Below are 26156 nucleotides of genomic sequence, written 5' to 3'. Positions count from 1 at the left end.
AGGGAGGGATAGAGTGTGTGTGTGTGTGGGGGGGGGGGGGGGGGGGGAGGAGAAAGGAAAGCAGAGAAGCGGGATTAAGAAAAAAAACAGCACACAAGGAGGGAATTAGCAGTGCGAGCCAAGCTTCGTATTTTAGGGGCTGGTGAGGACACAGCCGGAGCTGGAGATGTTTGGTTTTGCAAGGCAGGTTGGCGTGGGCGTTACAGAGATCCGGGGGATGAGGACCGAAGAGGGTCAGGATGGCTTTCGGGACGCGGAGAGATGCTGTAAGCGGCAACTATGACGCAAAGCTTGTCCGTTCAGGATCACGCATCCAACTGTTCCTCCCTAGTGATCCCTCGACAAACAACGTCCAAAAAGGATGGTGACCTCATCCCACTGAAATTAGCCAAACACCATACATTTCTCCGTGTTCAGCTCCGCGCATTCCTTACAGCTCCGGCTCCCTGACCGACCAGCCCCATGGCTGCACCCGCAGCTCCGAACCCCCCTCTGCGGCAATTCCTCCAACCGACCCCGGCCCGAGATGCCGCCGGCTCCAGCTGAGCATCCCGCCTCGGAGGTGGCTGAGCCCCTCCGGCTCCGGCTGAGAGCCCCCTGGAGGTGGCTGAGCCCCCCCCGGAGGTAGCTAAGCTCCCCTCCGCAGCTGGCTGAGCCCCCCGCGCCGCTTCTGCGCTAGAGCCGCCTCTCCCCCTCCCCTCTCAGCACCCCGGTGAGGCCGCGAGGAGACGAGAAGCCGCACAGCGCTGCTGCTCCCGCCGAAAAGCGAGGCCGCCGGTACCGGCCGGGCATCTGCCGTGATCAGGAGGACGTGCCGCGGTACAGGCGTAGCCCGATACAGGCATTTATTTAACCTGGCCGCCCGGAGCGACAGGTTCTATGGGGTGTCAGCGTCGCCTCCCCCTTCCCCCGCTGCCGGGAGAGCCGCCTGAGGAGCGGGGACGGGTGCCTCTCGCACCTCCGGGACGCCGGGGAAGAAGGGAACACACCTCCCGGTGACTCGGGGTTGCCACCTACGGTCGGCTGCTCCCCGCCTGCAGCCGGCCCGGGCCCGTCTGAGGCGATCGCCCTCTCCGGGGGGTGGGGGGCGAACAGTTCTGGCTCTTGCTGCTCTTTTATGATCTTTTCCAGACTCTTCTCCCCCTCCCTCCCCCTTTTCCCAGCGGCTTTTTTTTTTTTTTTTTTAAATAAAGACTATTCTGTTCGAGGCGACCCCGTGTGCGGGGCCGCTCGCACCTCCCCCGGGGCGCAGAAGTGAGGAAAGCGGCTCTCCGCCGCGCCGATCCCCCTCTCCCAGCACCCCGCGTCCCGCCGCCATCCCCCGCGCCCTTCTCCTCCTTCAGCGATCCCGCCCTTCCCTCCCCCCCGCCCCCGGCGCCCCAACGGTCGGGCCGGCGCAGCAACGCCCGCCCTCAGGCCGAGCCCCCGCCGAGCCTCAGCACAGCTCCCCCACCACCATCCCCCTCCCCCCACCGCCCCGAGCGGGACCCGGCGTCTCCTCACAGCCCGCCACCGCGCCCCGCTTCGCCGCTTGCGGAGGGCCGGCAGGCGCCGGGCGGGACGGGCTCCGTCTGCCGGGCGGGGAGGGCGGTGTTGTGCCCGAGGCGGTGGAGCGGGGCGAAGCGGGGCGGCGGGGGGGGGAGGCGGGACGGGACGGGGGGACTGGGGGGTTAACGGCGGCGGCATCAGGTGCAGCCGGGGCAGGCGGGCAGGGCAGGCCCGGCCTCCGGCTGCCGCCTGCGCGCTGAGCGGCTCGGCCGGGCCCGCCCCTCGATGTGTGTGAGGAGGAGCCGGGAGAGCAGCGGGCTTCGCCGGGGATTTCCAGCCTGAGCGGGCGGGAGAGGAAGTGCGGGGCGGGGGGAGACGGCGCAGAGCGGCAGGGACTTTCCGTCGGGCTGGCGGTCGCCTTCGCCGGGCTCCAGCTGCCGCCCGCCGCCCCGCTCCCCTCACACGCTCGCAGGTAGGGCGTCCGCGGGGCTCGGCGCACCCCGGGGAGCGGAGCGGCGTAGAAGGGGGAGGAAGGGGAGGAAAGCTTCACCGCCGCCGTGGCGGCGGCTCCCGCTCAGGGCGCCGGCACCGGCCGGGCTCGCCTGCCCGCAGTCGGGCTCCCTGGGCGGAGGGATGGGGCTGGGCGGGCGGCGAGAGCCGAGGGGTAAGGGGGGGTGGGGGTGCGTGTGCTCCCGCGGAGCCGGCGGGGGGCAAAGGCGGCGGCGCGGCGCTGATACGAGGCATCTGCTACCAGGCAGGGGCCGAGCGCGCTTCACCCGCAGCCTGTTGCCGGGACCTTGGCGGCGGCTGGTGCCCGGGGATAGATCAGCCTCCGGCGGGGGCGGCGTGGACTCTGCCTGCCCGGACGCACTCGCACTCCAGGGCTTTTTTGCAGGTGCCCCCTTTTCACTTTACTTATTTCTGCCTTCTCCTCCCGCTTCGTCCCCGCGGTGTGTGTGTGTGTGCGCGTCGGGGAGGGGAGGCGAGGGGAGGGGAGGCGAGGCCGGCCGGCAGGCCGGAGCGGAGCCGTGCGGCGGCGGCGCTTGCGGCGTTTGATGTGTCGTTTGAATGCAGAAGCCTCGCTCCGCTCCTGGCTCCCTCCATATGCAGTGCTGGGGGGGCGGGCCGACCGCCTTTAAAGGGGCACTGCCGGCAGCCGCCGCGTCTGGCTGCCGAGCGCCGGGCCCCCCGCAACTTTGCAGCTCCTGAGACTGCGGCGGCCCCGGCTGCGCTCCGGCCGCGCTCCGGCCCCGATTCCGCGGTGGCGGTGCCTTTGCCGGCGGCCCCTCGGCTCCTCTGCAATGGGGACTTCGGCGGCGGCGGCGGTGGTGGCCGGCGGGGAAAATCCGCTGCCGTTGGTACGGAGCTGCCCCTAATCGGTGCGGGAGGAGTTATATATTTTTATAATTATTTTATTTATTTTTTTTTTTTATAAAGTGTATCTGCCGATGACGGCCCTGCGCTATAAGACCTGGCGTGAGCGGAAAGAAAAGTGTTTTGTTTTCACGCCATTCATTTTTTTTTTTTTTTTTTCTGCGCTGTTTTGCAGCGCCGCGTTTTAATAATGTTAAATTAATTACCGCGTTGTAGGTTAGGAAAAAAATAACGAGTGTTTAAAAGTTTATACTGAGTCATTCCTCTGCAGATGAACCTATGACTGACTCATAATCTGAGAACTGCAGTGGCTTGTAAAATAGGAAGGTAAGGCATTTACATCTTGATTTATTTGTATCTTCAAGTGTCTAAGATCTGAATTATCTGCGGAAAACCAAGAGAAATGGTATTAATGCTAAGAGGCATAATCTCATGTTCTGCTGATCTGAGCTTGTGTGTTACGTGAAAGACTGTGTATGCATCTCTATGTGGATCTCCTGCCATGCATTAGGACATTTTTCATCTTCTGTTTCTGTAGTAGTGAAATGTGGGAAGTTCCAATGATACAATTTGAAATTTGCAGTCTCCTTGGTTCAGTGACTTCTCTAGCTTGTTGAGATCTAACCGAGCCTTGTATATTGCAATTCATGCGTTTGTGGGTTTTTTTTTTTTTTTTTTCCTTCACTAGAACTGTGTATTTTTCCTTGCAGGTTTGTCCCGTAGAATTCACGCAGCGCTATTGTGCACTAATCTGAACTTGCATTCGTAGACCAAAAAGGAGTTCAGTGTATGATGAAGGTGTACTAGCAGTATTTAGCTAAGACGAATGAAACAGTATAATTTTAAATATTTAGTAAAAATCCATATTTAAAGTAGCAACTGACTTGCATAGAAGCCTGGACATAAAGGCTACACTGTTAGAGTTGAAGAGATCATAGCGTATACTGTACACTGTCCTTTAAAATGAGCCAGTTGGTGAAAAGCATCTATGAATGGCAGTCCATACACTGTATGGATTAACGTAGGTGTAAATGTTATTTATTGTGATTGGGGAGAGGGTTTTTATTTTAAGATGAGAAATACTTGAACACTTGGACTGAATCAGTTTTTTATGGCTGGACTGGGAAACCCCTTGTCATAAAGCTTGATAACGGAAACACTGATGTATCATGAGTTTGAGCATTGCAAGCAGACGGCACTGTGAGGTTATAAAAGTTGCTTTGTTCCAACCTGAAAATGGTAGGTGTTTTACTGAAATATGACTTGATGAGAAGCTTCCAATAATAGCTGGGTCTACAATACAGGAAGGTAAAGTGCATTCCGTAGCAAAGCAATTTAATTCTAATCAAAAGAGGGTGCTAAATGACTCTGTCTTTAGGCTTTCCTGAAGTCCTCCTGCAGTTGAGTTTGACTCCAATGTTAAGAAGCCGTTCTTGTATGGATTCAGAGAATTTTATCATCATGTAAGCATATTTACCTTGGAAAACTGTGTAAGATGGCAGTAGTTAGCATTAGTGACAAAAAATTCTCTATGAAGTCTTGCCAGTCCATGCTAATACAGTTTGTCTTCTAATGATTTCAAGATCTTGTTGTATTTTAGATCTTTACATTGTTCTTGTCCATAATGAAAAGTTCAAGTGAGAGAAGAGGAATGTGTTTTTTCAGTACTGAAGTCCAGCTATTCTATTAATAGGTAGGGCAGTGCTGAAAATAGGAAGAGCCAGAAATCTTAATTTTTAACTTTAGTTATTAAACCACTGGAACATAAATACATTGATAAGTAGACGATCATAGTTCTGCACATGAAAAGGCAGTTTAAAAATAGGAATGACTTAAACCTACTCCAACATCCTAAACTGGCATTATGAATAGATATTGCAAGAATAACATGTTTTGATCTCCGATATCTTAGATGATGCAATAACTGGATTTCATTAGTTTTTTTTTATTATAATAGTGTTTCTTAATTGAAGGTGCCGAATCTTATGATGTCTGAAGACTGCTCATTACACATTGGTTTCAGATGTCTGTGCTCTTGTGCACAGTTCCTTTAAAGAATTGCCAAGGCTTAATTTTTTTTTTTTTTTAATATGCCTGTGGGTGGGTACTTTCTGAATATGATGCCTGCTTTTGAAACCTCCTGGCATTTTTGGCATATGGCTCAGGAACACCAAAAGTGGTGGGAGAGAGTGAAGTTGGAGATTTCAAGATGTGGTATGGGGAAAAGAAGCCAAGGGAGGGAGAGTCGTGTATCTTTGTATAACAAAATAAAGGTGTGATTGTCACACAAGAGATAGTGCTGTAGTCATGCCAAGTTTTATCTCACACTTTTTAACCTGTGGTGATGAAGTGTTGACATAGAAACTACAGCAGTGAAGGGCTGGCAAAGAGAGTATATCTGGTCTCCCAGCTCTGCCTGCTGGAAGCCCACACTCTCACAGATGGATGGACTGAAGTCAGTATATGTTTATTTTGACAAATTGCAAACACATTGCATTTTTTCTATGCCCTTTTTTTTAAAGGTAGAGAGAGAAAGCACTAGGGAATTGGGAGGAAAGGGGGGCAACTTACAATGAAAGATCATTAAGTATCTGCAAAGTAGGAAGAGATGCTCTCTCCTGTGCTAGTAGGAAAGAAGAGAAGAGGAAATAAAGACAACTCCCTTCCCCCTAGAACATCTGTAAGGAAGTATACAGTATCTTAGAATGTAGGGAGAAAAATAAGGAAAAAGATTATTTAGTATTGGGAATTGTGAGGTATGTATGTGTGTGTATATATGTAAGTATTTATATAGTCTTTGAGGCTGTTTTCCTTTTCTTCCTGAAGATCTTTTCTACTGGAGCACTGACAGCAAAATATTGTTGCCACTGTGACTTCAATTGCTACTGACTGTTGGCTTTGTAACTAGGTTAACAGGGCGAGTGTCTCTAAAATTATATACAACAACTGTAGGTCACTAATCCTCTCCACCCCCCAAAAAATGTCAAGCCTTTGATTTCCGTGCTGTTGTTCTCCCCTGCTGCTTTAGTCTGCATGTATACAGTGTGATTTTAGTAGAATTCCAAGTTCTGCAGTTCATCTAGTCAAGGGCAGCATGGGAAGGGAAGTCTCACCATGTCTGTGGATGCACAAGTTCAGTATTGAACATGCATGAGGACCTCCATCCCTGACTCCCTCCTTGTACTGAAAATTGAGGTATTGTCTACTTTGACATCAAGATTGAATTTTGCAAATTTCAGGTGTTAGAACTGTGATGGGCATAGCAGGAATGCTTTAAGTTTGAATGTTTTATAGTTTCAGTACAATTTATATAGTGTCATAAAATGATCATTTATGAAATAAATTTCTCTGATGTATAGAGGAAACATTCTGTAGATTGATTACAATGCCAAAACCTGCTAATAATTCTGTAATATAGGTTAAGTGCTTTGAAGTGAATATATCCTTTCACATACAGTATGCATAGCAAATGCTTCAGGCAAAAACATTAGTGAGAGAAGTCATGAAACTTCTCTATTTTACATGCTTTAATGATGATTGTATGGAAGCTCATAATTAGAGAAGTTTAACATTTGGAGTCATACTGAACTTTTGTCTGACTTCATGGTTTCTGCATTAATATGAAAAACATCTTTCTGTAAATGAAGTAAGGTATGTCCACTCAAGACAAGCTCGAAATGCCATGAGTCTCTACAGCTTTCTTGGGCATCTAGCAAAAAGTTATTTAGATTTGGCCTGTCTTGGAGAGAATGTTGCATATGCTACTGTATGATAAGAAGTGCCTTCCTGGCTGCCACTTTGTTCCTGCAAGCTTTGACATCTATCAAGAAAGAGAAGATGATCCGTTGAAGATACCAGTGTAAAATCTAGGAGACCTGGAGGCTGGTTTCTTTCGTGCCAGTAGATGTATGTACTGTAAGTCATTCAATTAGGGCCAAACCAACAAGGGGCTTTGATGTTGTGGTTCTGAGTGATGTGACATCATGCTCTAGTCCCTGGGGCAAAAGGGGGATTCCAATCCAAGTTTCCTACTTCCCTGGGGAGTATTCTCATCATTAAGCCACAGGCCAGTTAAGAGTAGTGTCACTTCCTCCTCTTAAAACTCTCCTGCTGTACCAGGAATAATCAAAACTCAGCGTGTCTGAGAAAGAGAGCAAGAGGAAGCATGATGTCTCAGTCAAGTGGTTAGGACAATTACCAGGATGAGGGAAGACATAGTGTGCTGATGCTTCTTCCGCTGCTGTTTTGTTTGTTTTCTGATGCATTTCAGCTTGATGTTGAGGTGCTTGCCGAGGTGATCAGCCTTGTCAAGACAGGCATTTCCTTAGGCTTAGAAGATGTATTGGGAAAGAAAAGAGTACTGGTACTTGGGTTCTGCTAGGGTTAGGTAGCTGACTGGGAGTTCTGAGAATAGCTTTGATGCAGCTGCCGGCTTATGTTTCTGGCTTCTGGCTCTATATACAGACCATTTTCATGGTTTGTAAAATGGGAATAGTGGTGTTTTCCTACAATCTGAGGACCTCGGATGAGGTGCTGAGACCCAGCAGGCAGTCATCTGTTGATAAATGAAATGAATTTTAAGTGCTCTGTAGAGGCATACTGTTCCGTCTCTTCTGTGGTGCTGTACTGTTCTGCACCATCAGCATTGTGGGACAGGAAACAGTATTTGCTTCACACTCTTCCATTGTTGCATACAGCAAATGTGCAGTGCTATACGAAGCTGAGTGTACATGACAGAATTTGTCAGTGGTAGCTGTTCTAGTGCTTGTACTTGTTCCCAACTTTCTGCTTTGGATGTTCTAGAAAAGTAATGATTCTTTCTTATTCTGTGGAACCAGCTTACAGGAAAAATGTGCCTAAAATAACTTTTGAACAGCAAAGCCCAGCTCATAGACCAAATTTTGGCAATGTGAATGGATTTCGTTTTGTAAGCTCATCCATGTACTTGAGAGGGGGAGATAATTAGAACAATTGCTAGAGGTTTTTATAATGGAGATCTTGTATACTGTACTAGTTTGAGTGTGCCCTCTCTCTGTCTCTCCACAGGGAGGAACCTTCTGAGAGTAGGTTTCCTTCAGTGTCGTGGCTTCTAACTTAATGACTCGCAGATGTAAGTCCTGATTTTGCATAGGAATTATAGCCTCACAGTCTTCATTCAACTTGTGCTTGTTTTGATCTCCTTTAAGACATGCCAAGTGACTCTTCTTTCTGCGTTTTGTGCTTTTCAGCTACTCATGGAATACTTTTGTCCATGCTGTGCGTCTCTTCCACCCTAAGTTGTTTGGCCAAACAGTGTGAACGCTCTTAATTTCTCAAGCTGGTTCCTCTGATTCTTAGAAGTGGCTTATTTTGAACTGCCTTCAGTCAGATCTCTTGTAATTTGAGAGTTGTTTAGAGATTACTTTTATTCCAAGGTGGTTTCATCCTTGCACTTGAGCAAAGTGACTGCATTTTGCCCTTTACTTAACTTTCATTTACATCACTTTTCTCTTGAAATACTTGTTTCCAGGCTTGTACTTACTTTCACGCTTCTGGCTAATAATTTTTATCTGCAAATCCACTTTTCTTTGACCTCTCTGTAGCTACCTGCTTCTTGGATTCCCTCCCCACCTCAACTTCCCACTCCAGGTGAATTAACAAGCCTCTTCCAGGTCACTAAAGATGGTCTGCAGTGTACCCTACTATTGTCTGAAGTACACGTCTTTAAATCTGCTCTTGCTCTCTCATTCGATGCTTTTCACTGTCCTCTTTTCTGTTCAGCGCAACATCCTTAAGAGAGGAGCATTGTGCTTTTGCCTGGAAATGTTTTTCTTGTTATGACTATTGTGGTTGAACCTGATTAGGATAGCAGTTCTACATTCAGTAGGTACCAAAGGTAAAGTGCTTGTGGTTGTAAAATGACATGTTCTCCAAATGCTACCATTTGGCAGACAGCTTGAGTAGAAGGAAGTTGTATACCTAAATAAATGAAGGCATATTTGCCTGCGTTTGCATATGTGCATCTGTGGCAGTTTTGGAACCCTTTGCAGTAGTATCTTCATTGCCTTCTAAAGCAGCGTTTTTGGGATGAAAAAGGAGAGGATTTGAACTAGTTTCATTTGAAGGTAATAATATGTAGTATCACTTGGAGTCAACAGTATTCTCTCTCTGTTTTCCATCAGGAGTTGAACTGTGTTTCTCTCTATGGAACCTGAGCATGCGGTATTTCAGATTAGCAAATATGTCTTACTGCTCACCCATGGTGTCAATATGTAATGGAAATACCAATGGATCCGATGTTGTAGTTCAGCTAGTAGATACTGCTGTTGTGTGGCTCATGTGGTTTGGCAGTGTTTTTTTTTTATCTGTGTTACAGCAAGGTATTTTGACAGTTTTTGGAGCATGTGCAGAAGAATGCTCTTGGCAATCTCTAGGAAGATAAAACAAGTTTATTGTTATTTGTGTATTATACTTCATCAGCTGTTTTTCGCTAACTGGGACCATGAATTTCCCTTATTCCTCTTTCCTTCTTACAAATTCCTGAAAACTTCACTTTCATTTTGAAAAGGATTATTTAGACATGCAACTTTCAGTATTTTGGCCAGTAAGATTTTGAGGGAGTTTTGGGGGATTTACTCGGTTGGTTGGTTGTGTGGGGGCTTTTGTTGGGTTTTTTGTTTGCTTTGGGTTTGTTTGTTTTGTTTTGTTTTAAGAAAGATTTAGGACAAGCAAATAAGTATCCACCCACTGCATTCTCTATATTTTTGCTGAGGACATTCTCTCAAAATAAATGAAGAAGCTTGGAATTGTCCTGTTTGTGTAAATAAAGCTGTTAGTACATATAGCCAAAGTATGATGTATTAGTGTATTAGTTGACTGTTCTGAGATGAGATAGGACAGACAGACCTTATAGGTCCTTTGAGCCATACATAAAAAGGCAGTTATTCCAGAACAAGAGTGTGCATTTACTGAGTTAATTGGAAAAGGTCAAAGTAGTTGAACCCTTACTTGCAATGTTGTGATTCATTTAAAGAACAAGAAGGACAAAATGCGGTGAGGAAAAAATACTACTACTTATAGACCCATTTCGTATGTGTCATGTTTGTTTGCATGAGAAAATGTTAGTGAGATAAATAGTGGAAGTTGCCAAAAGTCTTCATGCTGTAGGCTTTATAGATGCGTACGATAATTTGCTACCCATCTCCCATAGTATGTTTTGTAGCAGAAGTGCATTCCAGTCTTGGAATGCCTAACTTCATCTTAAACAGGTGTAGGTAGTGACTTCTGTTGCTGTGGTTAAGGGCTAGGTTTGTCAATATTCCTTACACTTTAGAGGTACTGACATCTCTGTTTTGCTTTCAGAGGGAAAGCTTAAACATGCTTAAGGTAGCTGTATTTTTAATCTGGCATTGCTGCTTCACCATTACTGGGAGTTTTTTAGTTGTGTGCGTTTGTTTTTTTTTAAATTATTTCTAACTAAGATCTTATCTCCTGGTTAAACAAATGTCCTGTTCTACTTAATAAATTTGTATGTGAATGTAATGTCTCGGGGAGGGGGGGCAAGACTGTCTGTCTATGGAGAAATTATTTGGCTTCTCTTGTAGCTAATCAGTTTTTATAGAGTATTAAATAGGCCATGTGTTAAAAGTATCAGTTGTTAACACCTCCAAAATAAAATGTTTGTCATGTTAAAGGGGAAAAATTGGTGAGCTCTCCATTAGATGGTGCTGCTGGGATTCAAATATGTATATACTTAGTGGAAGCAGGCTTCTGCATAGAACTGTTTTCATGGCTGTTTTTTTTTTTTTTTTTTTTTTTAAAGAACTTCTCTTTATTAAAATATTTCCCAAAGGCAGGGATACTTGCTAAGATGTTGGGGTTTTTTTCTTTTTTTTTTTTTCCCGGTTTGAAATTAATAGATAAGATACTAAAAAGACAGGCTGTCTCCACGGGAAGGAGGTATGGAAGAAATAAATCATGCTTTTTGCATGGGTGATTTAGATGTTAGCAGCTGCCTCTGTTGTAGCTCTCATCTGTTTAAGTGTTGACTCTGCGTTACATTCATGCCCTGCCATCATGTAGATGGGGATACTGCAGTATTAAAGAAATTCAGTGTCAAGAAATACTTGATTTAAAAATTCAGAAATCAATTAGACTGACCGTTACAGCAATAACACCATCATGAATCTAGTATGAGTTTTTGTCTTCTTGTTGACCCCTGTCCACTAGCATTTCTTTTTAAAGACCAGTGTTTTACCTTAAACACATAGTGATAGTATTCCTTTGCCTGAGCACTGACTGACTAGTGATTTTAGAAAAACTTAAGGGAGCAAAGACGGTGCATATACACAGAGGCACTGAGTACCATCTTAAATGCTGTAGGTGATCCCAGGTGGTCTGAAGTTAATGCTCCGAAAGTATGCAATCTTCTATATGGCCAAACTCTTATTGGCCAGTCCTGCACACATCTTGGATATTTTAGGGCATCTAAAATTGTACTAAACACCCATGATTGGACAACTGGCTCACTCTGCAAAAGTTAGAGTTGACGTACGTATTCAATTAAAAAATGGGCATTAGCATTTGTTAAATACTCCTTGCTGTTAGGACTCCTTCAGAGATAGAAAGACAAGGTTGCTGAGGTTTTTGTATTCTCCCACACCATAGGGCTGTAAACAGGTAAAAACCCCCTTGTTTTTAGAAGTGGTGTTGGTCAAGAGAGGTAGAAGTAGTCAGGTTGGGTTCACGAAGCCATAGCCCTCTTCTCATTACAGGTAGAAGTATTTTTAGTGTGATTTAAAGAATCAAGGTAAAAGTGTGACCAGCTAGCAAAAAAGTTTAGTAGCATTAAATAGTTCTGAGTAAGAAATGTAAAAGACACAATCTTTCTTAAGAAATTGAGATTTTCTTTTTTTTTTTTTTTTTTTTTTTTTTTAAGAGGAAGTGTCTTTGCAAAAATCTACTTCCTGGGGTTGGAAAGTTTAAATAATTTCAGGTCCAGCAGCGGGAAGCCTAGCTTAACAGACTTGGCCTGAGTTTAACAGCTCTTAAAGTGGTGTGCAGCAGCCAGTGGACTTCACATGTAATTTTCTGTTTTCAAAAAAAGAAATCGAGAAGTTTGCAAAAATCTTTGTTGACTTTCTAACCTTGGCCAGGGTTAAAATGTGTGATTGCCAGGTGCTGCTCATTCCCCAAAATGTAGCAGGTTGAAGTAATAGGCAGGGGGGTGTTTCCCTTTGATCTTAATCATCCATTTTGGAATAACTCAAATAGGAAAGGTTATCAGATATGTGACAACTAGAGAAATGGACAAGCTGTTGTGTGAGAGAACTTGGCCACTAGCATTTTATTAGTTTGCTGATAATAACTTACAGCTTGCTAATAGTAACCCTTAAAAGGGCAATTAAAAGATAGTGGTTATGATGTCATGCAGCCATATGACTTCACATCAAATATGAATTTGCTCTTCCTCAGTTGTGTCATTGGCTTGGTAAGTGAGGCCAAATCCAAAGGTGGAAAGGAATTGGGCAGAAAGAAAGTCATGCTTGGTCACCTTGAATAGAAGGCCTTGATTCTAACATAGGATAGTGTATACAAAGAAGGGTGATAGTGTTCTGGGCTCTACTAATAGATACTTAAATATTAGCAAAACCTAGCCTTGCTTCTTCCTTCCTACCTTGACTTTCAACTGGTTAGGGGACTACCTTTGTGTTTACAGGCTAAGACTTGGTAATTAACAGGATTTGTCATTGTATTTTCCTGTGCTTAGATTCCAGATCGAGGAATAGCCATTGTTCCTACAGCCAAAATGGCATCAAAAGCATACTTCACAGGAATGTTGACCAGAGAGGGCATAGTAAGGACAGTCAGGGAAGTAGTGACAATGTATTGTAGTGTATTAAGGATGTGTATGTTTATTTTTAGGTGAAGAAGGTAATGGGGTGAGATTTAGGGAGTGATAAAAACAGTATTGTGATAGTCCACCAAAAATGTGTGGTGAAACTTATTTCTGTTTTAAAAAAAATACCAAATGAACAAGCAATGAAATGTGAGATTTGGTGTAAATGAAGGATTTTATTTGCACAGGTGTCTTTTGACAAAGGAGTATGGGACGTGCACTCGTATGTAAGAATTTATTGATGTGCAGGAAAGCTCTTCATAATAAATGTGGATGCTTAATACTGACCAAGAGAGGAAGGATCTGGTTAAGAAGATGGAAGAAGGCAGCTTGTGAAAGATTAACTTGGACTGATAAAATTCAGTATTTCTGGGAAGCGAAGGAGGAAGAACAGTAAGACAGAGAACATCAAAATAAGGACAATAATGAGAATTCAGAAAAATTGTAGGTAAGATGCCATAGGAAGCATGTTAGAGACTAAGAGGAATTCAATAGTTATCGGCTTTTTAGGGAACAAGTGTGAATTATTAATTTTTACTTTTTTTGCACTGACACGTAGCAACAGACCACTTTGGTAATTATTTGATATATTAGAAGAAATTGTATGAAATCAGGTGACAGTGTTAAAGATGAGGAAGAAAGAATGGCATAAGTGTAGGGAGAAGATTGGCATGTTTGAGCCATAAACCAATATCAAACTAACAAGGGAGCTAAAAGGATAATGAGAAAACGTTTTTTATATGGTCTTGAGCAGTAAAAGGGTACTGTCCTAGTAGCCAATATGGAGGGAAAAGTGACAAAAGTTGATGCCAAGAGAAGTGAAGTAATTAATTCTTTCTCTTCTTTGGAAGAACCAACTGATATAATGCATAACCCAATTAGCTGTTAAGTCTTTTGCATCTGTTCACATAAGTGATTGAAGTTAAATGCAATTCAAAAGGGGTTTAGTATTTGATGTGATTTGTTTTCTGTGATACAAGTGATGTGAAACTGAGTAATTAAATTTATTTTCCAGAAAAACTAGAATAAATGTTTTGTTTATAAACATCTGCAAGATAACAGAATGATGGTAAGGGCCATTAGAAATTTCTCCGTAGTATTTTATCACAGTTCTTTCTGTGTCCTGATTGAGTGTCCAGGGGACTGAGGAGAAACAGTCTGGTTTAAAGGACATGACTGCAAGGGTAGCATGCAATGGATTGGAAAAGTGAGCAGGAAGATGCAGGTAACTGTCGTGATGTTGGGTAATATTGCCTAGGCATCTATTTTGGCTCCTGAGAGACTTAAAATTTTCCAACAGTGACTTCAAGGACCGAATATAAGAGAACAAATTTAGTAAGTTTGCAAATAGATACTAAACTGGGACCCCCTGTAAGTATTCTGGAGAATAGAACTCCAGCTCAAAACGAACAGGCCTTGATGGGGTCAGTGGCATCAGGAAGCGCATAGTTCTTGAGTTTTTGTATGGCCCACATCTTTCCTGCAACCAGGGATGCTGCTTTAATTTCTCTTGTCTCCTGATTTCAAATAATGAATCCAATTCAAGATGTCATTGAACTTCAAAGTACTTGGCCTACAACCTTCCATGTTACCTTAAATGAAATGCCTGAATCGGATGTTAAGACTAAATGCAATGTGTCAGTCTTGATACTGTTACCAACATTGAAATAAAACGGTGTATTTCCACTATTCTTAGAGTAGACCCAGAGATGCAGTGTGCTGGAACTCACTTTGTGCCTTGGGTAGTGTTTAAACTACCAGTGAACATGAGTTTTACATTGTATGGTGTTGTGAAGTGAACTGTGAAAACCAAAGTGGTTTTGCCTTCCCCCCTGACTACCACAAGCATAGTAAATACCAAGGAAGAGGTGGGAAGGCTAAATAAATATGGACCAATATCTTAATGGCTGTAGTTAGTCACCAGGGCTCAGGCATCAGAACCTATTGCCAAGTATTACGTACAATAAGTAAAGTAAGAACAAGAGCATTTAGAGAGCACTTTAATAATACGCATTTCTATATGGCCTTATTCCCTGTTAGAGCTCCCTGAGCCTGTATAATCATGGGATCATAAAAACATTTAGGTTGGAAAAGGCCTTTAAAATCACCGAGTCCAACCGTAAACCTAACACTGCCAAGTCCCACTAAACCATGTCCCAAAGTGCCACATCTATAGGTCTTTTAAATACCTCCAGGGATGCTGTTTCAACCCTGGGCAGCCTGTTCCAATGCTTGACAACCCTTTCAGTGAAGAAATTTTTCCTGATATCCAATCTAAACCTCCCCTGGCACAACTGAAGCCATTTCCTCTTGTACTATTGCCTGTTACATGGGAGAAGAGACCACCCCCTACCTCGCTACAACCTCTTCTCAGGTAGTTGTAGAGAGTGGTAAGGTCTCCCTTGAGCCTCCTTTTCTCCAGGCTAGACAACCCCATTTTCCTCCAGGGACTTCCTTCACCAGCTTTGTTGCCCTTCTCTGGACACACTCCAGCACCTCAGTGTCTTGTCATGAGAGGCCCAAAACACAGTGTTTGAGGTGGGGCCTCACCAGTGCTGAGTACAGAGGGACAATCACTTCCCTAGTGCTGATGGCCACACTATTCCTGATGCAGGCCAGGACACTGTTGGCCTTCTTGGCCACCTGGGCACACTGCTGGCTCATATTCAGCTGGATGTTGACCAACACCCCCAGGTCCTTTTCTGCCAGGCAGCTTTCCAGCCGCTCCTCCCCAATCCTGTAGCACTGCATGGGGTTGTTGTGACTCAAGTGCAGGACCCGGCACTTGGCCTTGTTGGACGTCATACCATTGGCCTCAGCCTATCAATCCAGCCTGTCCAGATCCCTCTGTAGGGCCATCCTACCCTCAAGCAGGTCAACACTCCCGCCCAGCTTGGTGTTGTCTGCAAACTTACTGAGGGTGCACTCGATTCCCTGGTCCAGGTTGTTGATAAAGATATTAAACAGAACTGGCCACAATACTGAGCCCTGGGGAACAGCACTTGCGACCAGTCGCAAACTGGATTTAACTCCATTCACCACCACTCTCTGGGCCTGGCCTTCCACTTTTACCTGGTGAAGAGTACACACAGTCCAAGCCACAAGCAGCCAGTTTCTTCAGTAGAATGCGGTGGGAAAGTGTCAGAGGTTTCACTAAAGTCTAGGTAGACAACATCCATAGCCTTTCCCTCATGATTCTCTTGTTCAACTGCTGTTATCTCTTTGTTGTTTTGGTCTCTACTAATTTTCCTGTAAATGGAAATGTTTTTAAGAAACCTTAACGCTTGCGTATGAGTGACTTCTGAGGTGCTGTTTCCATATGGCCTCTGATGAAACCATCCTGCTTATCCAGATGTTCACCGCAATAATAGAGAGGCCAGCATATAATGGCTGTAAATTAGTACGGAAGAGTTAGGATATTAATCTGTTTTCAATAACTAGGATGAGACAAAGTGGTGACTTGGACATTCTTTCTGCAGATACTTAAAGTGGTCAGTCTTCTTTGTGACAGTATTGCAGCTTTGCCATGACTGTGGCAGAACTAGTTAGTCCAAATCAACTTTGGAAGAGCAGGCAGGATGAGAATTGATACCAGGCTGATGATTTTTCAGGATTATGTTAGCTGATAAAACTGATGTACTACCAATACTGAATGAGGCAGAAATGCATTGGGGAAATAGATCTTGGAATGTTACACTTTTTAAATCAGTAAGACCATTGCCTGCAGTTTGTCTCAATGTCATTATTTCTGGTGGTTTTCCAAACACAGGCGGCTTCAGGGTTGTCTTCAGTCTATACTCAAACCAGATTGGGGCCTGGACTATAGGCTAGAACAGAGCTGTTTGTTGGTGATGCAAGGATTTCTTTTTTTTAATCCATCCTTTGCCTCGGGTTTAGGTGTGTGGGTTTTTTTGTGTGTTTCTTTTGTTTTGTTTTGTTTTTTAAATTTGCATTGTGCGTTTTGTGTTTTGGATTATTGTACTGAGGTCCTCCCCTTGAACCACATGGAGATACATTGTTGGACAAGAACAACAAACCTCCATAGCATTATATTCCTGTCTGAATTGAGGAAATTGTTTTCATGGTGTGACCTTAGCTTACAACAGTAGCTCCAAGATCTCTGTAGGGCCAACTTGCAAAATAGCAGATCAAGCTTGTTCAAGCGTGATTTCCAGATGCCTAATGCTCTAGGAAGAACTGTGCTTACCCCTGTGATTTGAAGTGCAGCAATTGCCTTAGGTGGAAAACCTAAGGCAGACCACAAAACCAATATTGTTCTGGCTGTGGTTTTTTGATAAGGCATACAGGGAGCGCAGCCTGCCAGTTCATGGAGGGTGAGGACTGGTATTCGGTATGTGGATAAAGATGATGAAGTCCATGCAAGCGCTGTCGAGACTGACAAGAAAAGTCTAGTTGCAGGTGAGAGGCAGTGTTTAGCTATCCTGGGGAGCTTAAAAAGCTGCGCTACTATCTGCTTCATGTATGCACTGGTGGACACCTTTGGGTCTTCAGGATGGTTCCCAGAGATTGCTTTGGCCATTACAACATGGAGATGTTACTTTTTCACTCGGGCAGTGCAGCTGTATTGCTGGTCTTGGTCTGTATGCTCCAGGGGTAGAATTTAGGCCTTCAAATGAATGAGTGCATCACCAGATAACCGTAAGAAACATGCTTTTCATTTTCTGTTTTGCATGCTTTTTTTTTTCTTTCTCCATAATTACAATTTGGTTCTGTTGTGCAGTAGAGACAGCCCCCTTAACTAGGTTTCAATTTAAAAATGAGCATGTAGTTATTGGAGTCAGAAGGCCTTTTTAATTCATTCTTCTGTTATCGTCAACTAAGTTAAAAGTTGCATAATCAGAAATGTGTCATTCACTGCCAAATATGTAGGTGAAGTAAATTGTCTGTGAGAAGAAAGATGAGATGCGATGTCTTAATGTATAGCAGGGTGGAAAGAACGTTTTGGTAGGACAGAAATGTTTATAAAGGATTTGCATTGCCAAAAGTAAAATAAAATAAGGACCACAGAAACATCTGTTCGTATATTGCATTATGGAGCCCTTGGAGACTAGGAGTTGGCCAAAGATGATGAATTGAACTCTGAATTTGGGCTTCTAAACATTTTGGTTTTTACTTTCCCTCCCCGCTCCCCCCGAATGCTTTGTGGCCTGTCAGAAAAGTTGTATTACACGACCGTGGTAAGAGAGTTGTATTTTTTCAGTACTAAAATGAATGTTGTCTTTGTGCTTTTGAGACTTCACATAGTAGGGTTTATTTTATGATCACTCGCAATTTTAATTCAGTTTTAGAGCTGGAATACAAAACATTAATTCAAAATATTTATTCAATTTCCAACTTTCAAAAGTTGTGTAATTAAAAAAAGTGGACTTACTCTTCAGTATCATTAAAATATTTTAAAAGCAGCAACTAAAATATAAGTTATAATCTGAATAATCTGTATTTTTAAACTGGGCATAGTTTTAGCAGGGTAAGGGGAATAATATTTGAGCTGTGAAATGTTTCGAATTTACTCTTTGACTTTATTTTTGAGCTGCCTGATTGTAAATATAATCCTGAAGCTGTTATCAGCCCTCTGAAAACGGAGGGAAGGTGTTTTTCAGTCAGGTTACTTCACTTTGTTTGAGTTAACGGGATTTTATACTACAGTTGCACTGCAGCATATTTTCATTGATTAAAGAAGGAAAGAACACCTTTCAATTCGTTACTGACTGTGTAGGGATTCTTGGCTCTCTTGTTAGCTTTTGTTTCACAATAAAGTGAAAATGGAAGAACTAAGATGGTATCATGCTTTCTTGTAAATCCATTCCAACTGTTTCACTAGTAGTATTTTTTTTTTTTTACAAGAATAAAACTGGTAGCTTAAACTACTTCATTTCTCAGTATCGCAGTTCAGAAATGGCTACGATGTGCTAGCCAATATGTTTTAATACCATTTGGTGGTAGCATTAAAACTACCTGTGTTTTCAGTGTTCGTGTTTCCGTCCTTTTGTATCGGAGTGTAAATCTTTCCTGAGCTGAACAGGTTGAAGTACAGTAGCTAGTAAAATTAGATGTGTGTTGTGAAATGGAGCATGCATCTCAGATAGTTTCTTTTCTTGGTTTTGGTTTAGGTTAACAGAAGTATCTTTACATCTGCAGTTTCTGGAAATTTAAGAACACTGCGAACCTCTGGCCAATAAAAATTTTCCCATTATGTAAAACGTTCTTGCAGATTAGTTTGACTCACTAAGTGGTGGCAGTGGTGACTTCCTCCATGAAGTAAACAGACTTTTGTAATGAATTTTCTAGTGAACTAATAAATCTCAGTGTAGGTTTTTAACTTGGCTATAGTTTGTATGGTTTCATGCAACCTTAACTTACTATTTCTCTTTTCTGCCTTCAGGCCTGTGAGAATTGTTTCTGTATATTAATAGGAGATACTTGAAACCGACTTTACTTGTTTGTTTCCCAGCAGGACAGCCTGAGTGCTTAGACTTTAACTGAATCAAGACCAGCTCTCAGCAGTGGGAGACAATATATTAATCCACTGGAAGCACAGACTGCAGTCTTGTGTATCACTGTGGTTTGTGTTGTGAATTTTTTTTCATGTAAACAGGTAGGTAGCAACAATTCTTCTGCTGTATATATTTTTGTAATATGTACATTTAGAAACCTCATGACAGTTGTGTGAGTTGGGGTTTTTTGCTGGGTGGTGGTTTTTTTTTTTTTTTTGGTAGAAGTAGTATTTGTATGATTGCATGAAACTGTAAAGTACCTTGTTCTCCTTCATGTTTTCACATCTCTAAGTTGATGGTATTAATTTTACAAATCATCTTCAGTGCTTGCACTTGCTTTAATTATGAATGAGGATGATACCTCAAAAGTCAAACGAGTTTCATTCTTATTTCTGTAAGTAAACCCTCTTATAGCCTTGCTCTTTCTTGTTCTGTGTCTTTCACACAATCAGAATGGACTGTTTAGCAAGTTGGAATGGACTATTTAGCCTGATGGAATGAAGTTGCCTGATAGTATATGGAGGCTTGTTTATAAATTTTTGGTTTGTTCTATCAATTCTGTTGTATTTGCAAGGAAGGTAAGCAAATTATTATCTCTGTTTAATGAAACAGCTGAGGGATTTTTTTTTTATTATTTTTTTATTTCAAATAGCTTAAAACTACGTTTAAAACTCTCATAGGTGGTAGCCAGCTTCCTCAGTCAGCCACAGCCTAGTTTGGGAAACTAAGTTATACCTTAGTTGCAACAGGAGAAAACATCCTGAATCTTCTAGAACAGTACATTAAATGTGTTTGAGGTTGTGCTTTCCTTCCTTGTTCCACTCTACTTTTTCTTGAGTTTGAAAAGGATGCTTCTACAAAAAAGTTAGTAGTTCTGTTCGCCTTCAGTTTAAGCTGTAAATTAGGAATGGATAAAAACGTGAAACATGCCCCTCTCAGCTTCTTGACATGAACATAGGAAATTCCTCAATCCTTCAGGTGAGCAATAGGGGTTGTGTCCTTGGAGAGTAGCAGTAGGTGATGCTCTGGGACTGCACCGTGGCCTTGATCTCAGAGCAGTTGCATCTTTATAAAGCTGGAAGGTAGAGAGGCTCTTTAAAAATTTTGTGTGGAAAGGGGGTAAAAATAAGCTTTTTGCTACAGTAACACTAGACAATACGTTAAGCACTATGACTAAGAACTTCTTATAAGTAATACATTATGTGAATGAATGATGCTGTTTATACACAGAAATCCATGTTCTGTCACAAAAAGTTCTTTTTGTAAGTTCACGTGGCAGTATAACAAGTCTGTCCTTTCTAGGTTGTGATCTAGATGTAGCACCTGAAGGGTGCAAGAAGAGGAAATAGTTTGCTGGAATGATTGGTTATTATCTTGGCCTTTTCTCTTTCTGTATTACTCTCCCACCAAGAATACATGGGACCATGAACAATTTGTAAAGCAGAATTGCTGTCTTTCTGTAAGATTTTCTTTTAACTTAGTGCTAGGTGTTTTTTTCCTAAGAAATGCTGTGTGCATCCTTGATAGCGTATGAACCCCAGCCAGAAAGCAACTGGGCTGCATGTGGCTGCCTTCAAGTCATTCTCAGTGTTCTCAAGCAAAACAGGTTAAAAAGTGTTGTTAAGGTGCTAGTTTTAGAGTAACTACAGAAACTGAAAAATATTTAAAGATCTTGTTTTACCAATTATGCTCTGGTTTTAGGGGAAAGGGATATTTTTGGTCCTCCTTCCCCCCAGCTTTACCAAGATATAATTTTGGTTTTGTGTTCCTTATTTCTAGTTATTTTTTCACGTTTGGCAATTCCCAGCTTGAGACTGAAGTCCTGTTATACAAGGTAATATGTATACAAGTATGCGAAGAGATGGGAAGTTGGTAGGTGTCAGGTAAGATCAGAGAAAGGAGGCATTATATCTGTTCCTCAACGAAGGAGAACAGAAATGTACAGAAGCGCTCTTAAGTTGTGTAGAAAGTCTCTGATAGCTCTTCTGATTTTTTTTTTTTTCCTCTTTCAAAGCCAACAGGCCTTTCCTCTTTTCAAATCCATTATCATATTTTTTAAATGTGGTATGTGGTGTTTGGTCTACAAACCAGGGAAAAGATTTGAAACTGAAGATGACCTTTAGTGTTAAATTATTTTTAGTAGACACAAGCTTAAACTAAAACTAACTAAAACTTTGGAAGCCTAAACTGAGTATATGTTGTCCATTACAGGAGTTTCAATTTAACTAAGCCATGTTAGAAAAGGAAAAAAAAATGTAATATTGCTGTTTTAGTGTATGGAAACTCAGGAGCCCCTGTGAAGAGTAAGCAAAGGACTTGTGCACAGCTGTGAGAAATTAATCTTTCTCCCGCCTGTGGGTGGGGGAGTGGGTAGTAGAGATGTTCATTGTATCTGTGATCTCTACCTATGTTGCCCATTACCTTTTCTTAAAAAGGCCAACGTACACTGTATTGAAATATGCCACTAAAAACTACCAACATTTTCACTGCTGTGAGCCAAAACTGAAAAGGCTGCATCCAACTCCAAACTGTCCCGTTTCCTTTCTGCTTATCCCCATATAACATGCCCTGAATGCTGGCTACTGCCCCTTCTCCTGGGGGGCTGCAGCAGAAGGTAGGGTGGCGCTGAAGAGCTGCTGGAGGTTTCTGAGCTTGCCATGTCACTGTCAGCCTGTGGTTGGCCCTGCCTGATGGTCCAGTGACGCCAAACCAGAGAAGAGTAGGCAGGATCCTCCCCCAAGGAGAACATGGATCTCAAGGAATAATAGATTGCTGATGGTAGGCAGCTGGGCTGCTTAGCGGCTGAAAGATCTGGCCTTGAGCCTTGCTCTGCAGGATGCAGAGGGAAGGAGGGGTGGAAAGCAGTGATGAGCCTATTGTTGCAAATGAGCCAACAACTGGCTGATTGAGAGCCCATTGTTGCTCCCTGTGCTCTTAAATGCAGCTGTGGAGAATGAAGAAGTGAGGGGGGGAGGGATGGGAAAAAAGAAAGTGTTAAAGCATAAATTAGATCACTAGTGTCCAAAGAAGCAATGGTCATAAATTAAAAACCCATAAAATTCCATCTGAACACAAGAATTCTTCCCCCCCCCCCCCCCCCGTAAGGGTGCTGAAACACCACAACAGGTTGCCCAGGGTGGTTGTAGAGTTGCTCTCCGTGGAGCTACTCAAAACGTGATGGGACACCATTCTGGGCAGCCAGCTCTAGCTGACCCTGCTTGAGCAGGGGGGTTGGACTAGATGATCTCCAGTTGTCCCTTCTGACTTCAACTGTTCCGTGAATGCTTCATTAATATTTGGGTGTATTTTTTAGCTGCTGTTGTGGAACACTTGGGAAATAATTACAAATGCCCCTGCTGGACATTTGTCTCACAAATGCCGCTGCTGTGTAATCATGGCAGTTTTAATGGTATAGGGAAAGTGTCCAAGTGTTAAAATAGTTACTTGACTAAACTCCCTGATTTAAGCAGCAAAAGCAGAAAAACCCACCAGCACTACCCACCTAAAACCCCCCAAAAACCCCCAAACAACCCCAAACCTTGAAAGACTTTTTTTTTCCTTTAGTTTTTTAACCCCTTAAAATATTAGTTACTATGAAAATAAAAAGTAGCTTTAATATAATTTATAAACAGTGAAGTCACTAAATATAAGAAAGAACTTAAAAATGTGAAAAATAGTTGGGTGGTTTTTTTTTCCCAATTCCCCTCTAGTTTTGCCCCAGAGTAGAATCCAAAAAATTATCCTATGAAAAATGAAGAAAGAAATCCTATGAAAAATCCTATTATCCTATGAAAAATGAAGAAAGAAATGCAGGAACATGAGGAGAGGAACAGCAGAGAGAGTCCTAGAGATCCCACCAAACTCTGCAGTTTATTCCTTTAAGTTTATTCCTTTAAGCCCACATCTGATAAGATGTGAGATGATTTGAACGAGCTTTACCGCAACTGTGTTTCTTTCCCGGGCTCTTTCAGTCCTCCCCTGTCTGCATTTTGTGTAGCCCTCAGAAAGACTGCAGTGCAGTAATTGGGAAGGAGGGAATTGCTTGGAGGGAAAATCAAGCTATGGTGGCTTCTTTTGCAGTGTTGTGGTGCTGAGATCTGCATTTTGGAGCAGGAGGTAATGAATGTCTGCCTTCAGGTTCTGAATTCGGAGATCTGAGTGCTTGCAAAAAAAGGCTGTGGATAAGTTTTCATTAAGTGTCCCTAGTGTGCATGGCATGCCGGACAGCCATTAAGTTTATTGATACAGTGGTTTATCTTTTCTTTGATATGAAACACTTGCAGTTTCTGCCTAATATTTTGTTTTTAATCCTCTGTGCTCAGACAGTGGAGAATAAGGTAAGGTACTTCTTGTTGCCTAACATATAAAGGATAATTAATATAAGTAATTTTTGCATGTTGTAGCATGCAACAATAACTGCACTGTATTGGAAAGTAAAAGTTTTGATTACTTTTTTTTTATTGCTTGTAACTCATTGAAATTCATTGTAATAAATTCCCTGAGTTATCTAGTCTCTTAAAGTTGACAAACAGTTACTTGTACTTCATATATATTAAAATACTTTTGGAGTCAGTTTTCACGTAGGTTATCTAATATAATAAGGAATTGTTTTCAAGAACAGTGTTCTGGGAATGTTCTTTTTATGTTAATCTGAAGAACTAAAAACCCAATCCTTTCTGTGTCTTATCCATGTCTTTGGATGTTTTTTTTTAATGCCAGAATTTTATAGCACTGTCATAATGCTGCTGTTTAGCTGTGGAGTGCACTTGTTCAGTAAGAATGAAGCCTTGGAGGCGCCTGAATTCTCTGTGAATTGGAAGGGATTCGTTAGTGTGTTGGGGCAGAAAGGAGAGGCACAAAACTCCCTGCACTAAATTCAACTTTATAGCTAGGAATATGAACGGTCGGTGACCTGGGCAGTCATAATTGGTGTCTAAAGTCAAGATGGGAGCTTAAAAGAGCTTTAGAACTTGAATGTCTTGCTGAGTTACTATATAAATGGTTAGTACAGAAATTCATACTTCGTTCATGATGTGTAAGAATTACAGGCTGATTTGCAATTTATATGCTATTTTGGTCAGGAAAGCGTTGCACAGTTGCAGATCTCCTTTTCGTATGAGTAAGAGTTTATTCCTGTAGTTTTCTATAAATCTCAGCGCTGGGCTATTTTTCCAGCTACTGTGTTTCTAGAATGAGCCAGAGTGGGCTTTCCTGGGCCAGTGTGTTTCTTTTGTCCGTCAGCCTGTTACTTAAGGTGATTCTGGTCCAAAGTAGCATGACTGCTACTTTGTTAGTAGCAGGAGCCTTTCCATTCCCCCGAGGACCAAAGGTGAATTGTAGCGTGTGGCAAAGATAAAAAAATCAGAAAGCCACAACCCCCCCCCCCCCCCGTCTATAGCTGTGGAAGTTTGTGGCATTTCTCCTGACCAGATAAATGTTACGTTGGTCTCATGTTACTAAGTCGCTGACTTGAGACATGATAATGGCAATGAGAGCCCAGCGCATTTAGTGGCAGGTATGCAATTCTGTGATGGTTTGAACTTCCATAACCAGCTCTGTGTAACTGCTGAGGCTCATCCATCTTCACAGCATTCTGTGCAGGATGACAGCTGGGAACACGCTGCCGAGGTGGGCCCTTGGTGCCGCTCTGCTTTGTGTCATCTGGGAACATCACTGCTCCGGCACTACGGAATAGCTGCTCAGATTTGTCAGAGTTCACTGGCACTGTTGGACTCTGTGGTAGGTGGATGTAACCTTCATTGACAAGAGTTGAGAAACTAAAATTATGGCAAAAGTGTGGTTTGACTGTATATGTTGTAAGTGGTCAGGTGGGGTTACTGCAATATGGTCACAAAATGTTGTCCTTGAAGCATAAATATGAGAGAGACTGTGGGGACTTCAGATTTAGTGTACTGGTGGCCTGGGCATTGCTGTAGCGTTTGTTGCATCTAAACTTCACTGTCAACATTTAGGAAGGCATGTAGATAGAAATTGATGGAGATTTGTGTTATTTATGCATTTGCACTCTTTTCTTCTTTTTCTCTGTGCCTGTAAAAATTCCAGTATCAAACAAGATTCTTCCCCAAACCAGGTTGCTTTCTTCTAATGATCTGTTTGAATATTGTCGTAGGGTGTTTTTTTTCTTTTTTTAAGAAACACTCTGCAGAACAATTAGTTACTTTCCAAGAACTGGGCTGATATTTCCAATTGGAATTTAACAGACTGTTATCAAGAAAATGGCACTGCTCTGAAGATTTTTGTACAGTCTGTAATGACATGTACTGTATCTGGTGGAGGAGTTTGTATGTGTGTGAAGGCAGGATAAATGAGCTGTGTTTTTTACTTTGTGCATGTCATTCTGTCGTGTTTTGTTGAGAGTCCTTTGTGAACAACAGTGGAAGAGAGGAAACCAGTGGCTTAAAAATCATATGTTGGTATGTTACCTATAATGCTCTTTATGTTATTTTAAAATTTGTCATTAACAATTAGTTTGATACTTTGTCAGTTTCATTAGACTATTTTTACGGATGCTGAGAAGCCTCTTGCAGGGTTTTTGAATGAAGGTAACGTAACTTAAACTTTTCTTTCTTTAGGGCAAAGAAAAAAAACGGGCAGACTATAGCAAAGCTCCCCTCACTGGCACGAGTAAAGAGAACCCTAACAGAGCATTGAGAAAGCCTGTTCTCCTTTCTCCTCAAGCTGTCGATCAAATGAGATTCAAATAAAACGAAGGAAATGTAAGCAATCAAAGAGTCTTCCAAATCTGAGGGAAGGGAGGGGTGTTAACTTGTGAAGACAAGAAGTATACAGATTTGATCAAGGAAACTGTTGCACAAGTTTTGGAAATCAAGAGTTTTTCTAAACTAACAATTCCCCTTTTAACATAGTAGTGTCTTCAGTTG

Source organism: Vanellus vanellus, assembly GCF_965231255.1.
Source record: "Vanellus vanellus genome assembly, chromosome: 6".
Taxonomy (NCBI): domain Eukaryota; kingdom Metazoa; phylum Chordata; class Aves; order Charadriiformes; family Charadriidae; genus Vanellus; species Vanellus vanellus.
This window is presented reverse-complemented; position numbering follows the sequence as displayed.